Below are 8,876 nucleotides of genomic sequence, written 5' to 3'. Positions count from 1 at the left end.
TATATTATCCTTGTACTTACCTACATAACTTTTTATCAAAATTCTTTGTTGTTATTGCTTTCCAATGAATTCAATTTTGTATCGTGCCACTTTCTTTCAACCTGAAGAATTTCCTTCAGTATTTCTTTGAAGGTGATTCTAACAATGAATTCTCCGTTTTTGTTTATCTGGGAATTTATGTATTTCATAATTGTATTGGATGTGGATTTCTTGGCTGACTGAGGTTTTTCTTTTCTTTTTTTGGGGGGGTTTGTTTGTTTTTTCAATACTTAAAATACATTATCTCACTGCCTTTTAACTGGTATGTTTTTCTGATGATAAACCTGCTATTAACCTTATTGTGCTTTCTTTGTACATTATGAGTCATTTTTCCCTGGCTGTTTTTAAGAATCTCTGTCTTTCAACAATTCAGTTGTAAGCTGTTAGGTATGGATTTCCTTGAGTTTATTCTACTTGAAGGATAAGCTTGTTACACTTCTTGAATGTGTAGATTAATGTCTTTAATCAAATTTAGAATGTTTTCAATAATCATTTCTTTATATTTTATTTATATTCTCTTTTTACTCTCTTTGCTTTCTGATACTCTTATTATGTTGCTGCACTGAATGATGTTCTTCAGTTCTCTAAGGCTTGTTAGGTTCTTTTCATTTTTCTCTTCTTTCTGTTCTTCAGATTACACAATCTCTATAAACCTACCTACAAGCTTGTTGATTCTTTCTTCTGCCAATTCAGATGTACTGGTGAGCCTCTCTAGTAAGTTGTTTTTAGGTTATGGTATTCACCAACTTTATAATTCCAGTTAGTTCTTTCTCTCTCTCTCTTTTTTTTTTTTTTTTGTAAGCTTTTTATTGTAGAACAGTTTAAGATATACAGGAACATTGAAAACACAGTACAGTGGATTCCTGAACACAATTTCTCCTATTACTAATATCCTATACTAGCAAAGAAATTATGTTACAGTAAATGAACTAATATTGATATAGGTCATACTTTCCTGTCTATTTGCATGTCTCATACCTTTCTATTGAAACTGAACACTTTATATGATATATTATAGATGTTCTGGATACTGATTCCAACCCTCTGGGACTGATTATTGCTTTCTCAGTTAACTGTATATTTTTTCACTGACTTGTTTGGACTAATTCTGTGAAGTCTTTTATCTGTAGTGTTCAATCTATAACATTCCTGCTCAGATTTTCACCTGGCTTATCTTTTACCATTTTGTGGGTCACCTCAGGTCATTATAAACCACTTGTTGGTCAAAGTTTGTACTTAAGCCCCCTTAGCCAATTAGGTTTTCACTCTTTATTAGTTGGATATGGTTGTATCTTGGAGACTGTTTGCACAGTTCAGGGAAATAATGATTGTGCTCTGCATTTAACTAGTGGTTCAGAGATGCTGTTTCTGGTAACTCCTGGTCGAGTGCAACCTTGGGGATGTACCTAATCTTTTGTCTCAGGAATATACTAATGTGTTTTACTTTTAATCCCAGATTCCCTGGTGTTGCCCTTGAGTCAGAGTAGCTTATTGTTCTGCTAGTGGTTGGTCAGAGATTGTACTGAAGCCTCCTGAGCCAGAAGAATTTCTGATGGATCTGTTTGTGGCTTGGGGAATGCTTTCAGGTCTTCCCAGTCCATCTCTGATTAGCCCAGAAATGTGGTACTGCCTTGTGCATGTGCTCAGCCCAAAGACTGCAGAGTTGACAGTGATCCTAGCAGGGCTTTTTTTTTGGTTCTTTCTTTTCCTGGATCTAATTCTAAATGTCTGGCGCACAAGGATTTTTGCTTGTTTCATGGAACTAGTAGGTTCCTCTTAATGGCTGTCCAAAATGATCTCCAATGTTTTTAATAAGAATATTGAGCATGGAGTTCTCCTTATATTCTGTTTCAAATAAAGTCAGTACCCTTAGGCATAGTTAAGGGACTATCCATTTTATAGTCCATCTTTCTTGAGCAAAACATCAGCTTTTCCTAGAATGAGACATCTGCAGACTCCTGGTCTTACAGACTACCCCCTCAAAACACACACACCCCTTCTTCCCCTCAACACACGCATATCCCCACTTCAATGGCCCAACATGTAACCTCTGGTCTACAAGCAAGATGGAGGGAGACATGGGATGTGTATGTGTCTGTGTATGTGTGTATGTGTGTGTGTGTGTGTGTGTTGGGAGGGGTGATCCAGCATCAGACACTAATAACTGGCCTGCTGAAACTAGCATACATATTCTCATCCAAAAGCTGAGTAGGAAAAGACAGCCCAGTCCCCTGGGTCATGTGTGTTCAGAAAAGACCTGTAACATGAGCTAGTCTGTCCCTCCCAGGGTGAAACCATGGTCTAGGCTGAGAGCTGAGAGAAGCCTCCATAAAATGGAGATGGCTAAAAGGAGAATGGGGACTAGTCTTTGGTTATTCTTATTGCAACAGAACAAATTTTCTTGGATTAATGTTGTCTATTTGCTGTATGTTCCTGGTGAATTCTAGACACTAATATTTAATACAGTTAAATGGTTAAATGGTTGTTAAGAAGAGGGCTGGTGGTAGGCATTTTTCATAATATGCTGGTTAACATGCTCTTGTCCCATATTGGAATGCCTGGGTTCAAGTCTGGGCTCTGCTCCTGATTCTAGCTTTCTGCTAATGTGCATCCTAGGTGGCAGTGGTCATGGCTCAAGTAGTTATATTCCTGCCAACCACATAGGAGGCCTAAATTGAGCTCCTGCATCCTGGTTTCAGTCATTAGTCCAAATTCGTTATGTGCATTTGGGGAGTGAATCAGCAGAAGGAAGTGTCTCTCTCTCTCTCTCTCTCTCTCTCATTCAGAGAAGAAGAAAAAGAGGAGGAAGAGGAGGAGGAAGAGGACTGTTCAAGTTCCTCATGGGGCAGTTTCAGAAGTACTGCCTCTACAGATGGGAACTCACAATAGTGGAGTATTATGAGTAACTTTATGCCAATAGAGTAATCAACTTAGATAAAAAGAATAAGTTAATTAAAAATTACAACTTACTGAATGATAACAAAAAGATACAGAAATAATCCTTTTTTTCCTTTAGATATGAAATTTGATATAAAATGCTGCAGCTTATAATAGGTATTAAAATACTTGTTGATAAGTACTGGATTACCGTAGGTGGAAAGGAACAGCATCATCCATTTAGCTGAATTAGATGATTTCATCTAATTATTAGTGGGACAGTTTTACTACTCACTATCCAGTTGGAAAGATTTGAAAAATCAAGGATTTAATTTCTAAAGCTGTGTAAAAATTTAGTTTAGAAATATAACAACAAATTATATTAAGAAGAAATCACTGACATTAAATCATTTGAAAATCAAAATGGTTTATCATTTTATCATATTTATTCAAATAGATTTCATGAATAGTCCTAAGAAAGCTTATTTTTTTTTCTATTTTACCACTACCTTTTTTTTTTCTTTTTTCTTTGACAGGCAGAGTGGACAGTGTGAGAGAGACAGAGAGAAAGGTCTTCCTTTGCCGTTGGTTCACTCTCCAATGGCCACCGCGGCCGGCGCGCGGAGGCCAGGGCACCGCACTGATCCAATGGCAGGAGCCAGGTGCTTCTCCTGGTCTCCCATGGGGTGCAGGGCCCAAGCACTTGGGCCATCCTCCACTGCACTCCCTGGCCACAGCAGAGAGCTGGCCTGGAAGAGGGGCAACTGGGACAGAATCCGGCGCCCCGACCGGGACTAGAACCCAGTGTGCCGGTGCCACAAGGCAGAGGATTCGCTACCTTTTTTTTTTTTTAATAAAGATTTTATTTATTTATTTGAGAGATAGAGTTACAGACAGTGAGAGGGAGAGACAGAGAGAGAGGTCTTCCTTCTGTTGATTCACTCCCCAAATGGCCGAAATGGCCAGAGCTGCGCGGATCTGAAGCCAGGAGCCAGGAGCTTCTTCCAGGTCTCCCACATGGTTTCAGGGGCCCAAGGACTTGGGACATCTTCTACTGCTTTCCCGGGCCACAGCAGAGAGCTGGATTGGAAGAGGAGCAGCTGGGACTAGAACCGGCACCCATATGGATGCCAGCGCTGCAGGCGGAGTATTAACCTGCTGTGCTATGGCACCAGCCCCTTACCACTACCTTTGAGAATATACTGAAACCACCACTTTCAGACCTGGCTAATCTATAAAATCAGTTGTCGGATATAAGTTTACTTCTTTCTTTATAAAGTTCCTAGAGGTCTTACTAGAAATGATGGAATAGAGTATAAAAGGGGAAAGAATCATATTCTAAAATAATGACTAACACATATGCAGTTGCTTGTTTTGTAGACCATTTCTATTCATGAAAGGCAAAGTAGAGAGTTGCTGTCAGTGTCTGTGTGCTTTCAAGTTCCAAATACTCTTGTTTAAATTGCCTTAGTGTTGATACTAAAGTAGTATTGAACTTGGGTAAATTTCCTCAGTTTCCTTTTATACTTTGGGTGAAGAGACACCACCTGGAAGAAGTGACTGAGGATGTTATTCTATAGGTACCTTGCAGCTGTTCTTTTTAAGACTGGGACACTGCATCATTAATGATGATAAATGACAAAGTTGAAGGACAAGAGGTGAATTTGGCAGCTTATCCTGGAATATGGTAATGGAACATTGTAATAGCACTTGGATTGGCTTCAGTAACTCCATGTGCAGAAATGTCTGATGCATCTGGTGTCAAATTATTGAGTTCTACCTCCAGGAAGGAGTGATGTTAAAAATATACCTGGCTCCTATTAGCAGTGATGGGGACTTCAGAAGAACCAGTGGATAAACTTAGCAAATTTTTCCTAACGTAGAACAGCACCCTTATTTCAGTTGTTCTGTAAGCCTTTAATGTAAGTTCTTTTTTGTTTTTTCACAAACTTCTGCCAAAGATATCCCATACTATATAATCGAATTTTTCATCCATTATTCCAGCCTGCTGAGTGATGTTGAAGTCTGTTTTAATGCCCTAATAGATAATTCTCATCTCAACTTTATGTCATCTCAAGATATGGTCAGCATGTCACTGTGTCCTAGTTTTCTCATCTATGAAAAGGGAATAGTAATAGTATCTAATCCAAAGAGTTCTTGAAAGCATCAAATGAATTAATGTAGGAAAAGTTTAAATTTGCAATATTCTATTTTATTTTTAAATATTTATTATCCTAGTTGAAAGACAAGGTTACAGGGAGAGGGAGGGAGAGAGAGAGAGAGTGAGAGAGAAAGAGAGAGAGAGAGAATCTTCCATCTGCTGTTTCACTCCCCAGATGGCTACAATGCCTAAGTCTGCCAGGCTGAAGCCAGGACCCAGGAGCTTCATCTGGGTCTCCCACATGAATGCAGGGGCCCAAGCACTTGATCCATCTCTGTTGCTTTCCCAGGCTCATTATCAGGGAGCTGGATGGGAAGTGGAACAGCTGAGAATTGAACCAGAGCCCATATGGGATGCCGGTGTTGCAGGCAGTGGTTTAACCTACTATGCCACAGCACCAGCCCCTAAACTCACATTATTTCAGATGTTATCACTGTTGTTACTATCTAATAAATTGATTTAAAATGAAGAGTTCGAAGTCAAGATGTCACCCCATATGTCACTATACATGCTACTGCAAACCTCTTCCAGGGGATGATGAATGGTCTAATAATCAAAATGATTTGAGTTGTTTATCCAGTGACATATCCATGTAGCTGGACCGTACTCTGTCCATGTTTCTCTGTCTCCTCACAAGAATAAATGAGACGTTTTGTCACATGAGTTGTTCAAATCAAGGTGTGCCATGATATAATAAATAATCCCCAAAGAGGAAAGACAGTTTTCTCAAGTATGATTTTTCCTCTGTGAGTATCTGACATTCCAGAGACCACCATAGCCTTTCAAAAATGTTTATAAACTCTGAATATACTGATTCTTTCTTTATTTTGACTTGCTATTTTATTTTTAAAAATTATTTATTTATTTATTTCCATTCATGTGAATGGCAGAGAGAGAGGAAGAGAGAAAGAAAGAGAAAGCACTCTTATGCACTGACTCACTTCCCAAACTTCTGCAACAGCCAAAGCAGGGTCATCCCAAAGCCAAGAGTCAGGAACTCTGTCTGTAACTCTCATGTGAGTGGCAGAGACCCAAATACTTGAGCCATCACCTGTTACCTCCCAGGATACATATTAACAGGACACTGGAATTGAAACAAACAAACAAACAAACAAAACTGGGACTCAAGCCCTGAGACAGTCCCAGAGGGATGTAGCCATTCCCAGCAGTGTCTTAACTCCTATGCCAAATACATACCCTCTAATGAGTACTTTAAGTGTGTTAGATAGTGGCCTAATGTTACAGATGAAGAAATAGATGTAAATTATTATTTGGGTATCTTTATAGTCTAAAGAAATGTAGATAATCATCAAAAAATTTATAAAGATTTTATTTATTTATTTGAAAGGCAGAGTTACAGAGAGAGGAGAGACACAGAGAGAGACATCTTCATCAGCTAATTCAGTCCCCAAAGGAGGCTAGGCCAAAACTGGGAGCTAGGAGCTTCTTTTGAATCTCCCACATGGTTGCAGGGGTCCAAGTAGTTGGACCACCCTCTGTTGCTTTCACATGCACATTAGCAGGGAGCTGGATCAGAAGTGAAGCAGCTGGGGCTCGAATCGGTGCCCATATGGGATGTTGGTGCTGCAGGCTGTGGCTTAGCCAGCTGTGCCACAGAACTGACCCAAATCATCAAATTTTTGTAAGGAAACTATCACAGAGGGAACCATGAAGCCTCCATAGAGGGACTAAGGCGAGGTTTCTTTTAGGATAGGACATATGAGCTAAGTCCGAAGTAAATCCTAGCAAATAAAACAAGTAGGACATTCTAAGAAGTAAGGGTTTGTTTGAAGGATGAAGGTGTTTGAGAGAGGCAACAATTGAGACCAGGGATATAGTTAGTGTATTCAGCAGAGTTGTAGGAAATTAGTGGGAAATGATCTTGAAGAGGTGGGTTACACATACAGGTTGAAATTAATTAGAAGATAATACTATACGGTATACTATTTAATGATAACTTGATTTGGGTGGGTGGGTGGGTGTGTGTGTGAGAGAGAAAATGCATTTATCTATTTATTTGAAAGGAAGAGTGGCAGAAAGAGAACAACACAGAGAGATTTTCCATATACTTGTTCACTCCTTAAATGTCTACAACAACCAAGAAGACCGTGTGGAAGCCAGGAGACCTGGAACTCCATCTGAGTCCCTCTTGTGGTAGGGACTCCAGTACTTGAGCCATCATGTTCTGCTTCCAAGGTCTATTATCGGGAGCTGAATGGGAAGTGGAGTAGACAGGGACTTGAACCAGGGTTCCAACATGGGATGCAGGGCATCCCCAGTGACAGCTTAACCTACTGCACCCCAATGCCATCACAGTTGCTGGTTAACTATGGTAATGTTAAAGGAATTGAAGGTAAAGGATAGCTCAAGGATGGGGAAAGGTTGGATAATTTTATGAAGAATGGAGTCTACTTGGAATATGACTGTGCTCCAAGACCCATGTCTAAATACTCTCAAGTGTTGCGTGCTCATTGAGAAAAAGGTCATGGGGAGGTCAACCTGTTCCCAATATCAGTGCAGATCATCAGGCCCATCAAGCACCAGACACTGGGATGCCTCTGACCAGCACCCTTGGGTGGCAGAGCAATGACTCTTGCCATCCCATTTCATAGACCTTAGTGAAGGCAGCCCATATGAGATGGCTCACTCCTTTCTATGCCAGAGCAAAAGGCAGAGAGAAGTTCCATTTTTAACACGTGCCTTCCTCTGTATATGTGAGTTCTTTTGTTCTCCATGCAATGGGAAGGAGAGGAAACTTTCCAGGATAACTAACATTAGAATTGTGATTCCACTTCAATCCATTCTTAGTTCAGACCTCACTTCTGACTCACCAATTTTTATATTTGACTCTCGTATTACTTGTTTGAAAACTATTAGAAAAAGTGGAGATGAAATTTCCATGTTGTACACAGAAATTTTAGTTCAATAAATTTCCTAGGATCTAGCCATTATGGGATATAAAATTTTCCTTGAGTTGGAGCTTAAGATATCAATGAACAATAATATATTAAGGGTCAAAGAGTGTCACCAACCACTCTGACCAATTCTTGCTGACTTAATCCCAAACTGATTAGTTTAAGAACCCCAAGAAGAAGTGTCTTACTTCTCAAGATTGTTGTCACAAAATCTTAATGTTCCTTTCAAATGAAAATGTACCTTGCAGGCCTGGTAACTGACCTATTTGATTCCAACATAGATCATAATAATTTGACAGTGTCACTTATTTTAGAGTCTGATTGCCTTCTTTGCCTCCGGGTGCTAGAGAAAAAGGGATTTGTGACTGAAAGGGTTAAGTGGATTTTATTATAATGTGCTCCTATTTCATTTCCCTCCCTTCAGCTCCTTCACAAAATGTTAATCTAATTGTGATACTATCACTTTGATGACAATATGACAAGACAGACAAATTTGATTTTATTCTCCACAGAGCAAAGCATATGCTGCTTGGGAGGCTTTGACAGAGAGAAGGACATAAAACAAATGGAGTTCATGAATATACAATTTTTATTGTACACAGTAGTGACATCCAAACTTCAGAGACTAGGTGGGTGAGACTGAGACTTTACTATTGAGATTAATGGGTACGTAAAAAGGTGCCAACAGAGAGTACTACAGTTTGTGTTAAAAATGTCGATGTGGATAAGAATAATTTTCTTCTCAAGATAAATGATACACTTAATGGCTGTGAGACATTTGTGCCCAGTAGCAGTTCCTCCGAAGTAATTTTTTGTTGTTATTGTAAATTATATAATCTTAACTGCAATTATAGTCCTGTTTAGGTAAAGGTCAAGTTAGTGCT

This window comes from Oryctolagus cuniculus, chromosome 13 (assembly GCF_051225735.1).
Source record: "Oryctolagus cuniculus isolate XC-2025 breed Fujian yellow rabbit chromosome 13, ASM5122573v1, whole genome shotgun sequence".
Lineage (NCBI taxonomy): Eukaryota > Metazoa > Chordata > Mammalia > Lagomorpha > Leporidae > Oryctolagus > Oryctolagus cuniculus.
This window is presented reverse-complemented; position numbering follows the sequence as displayed.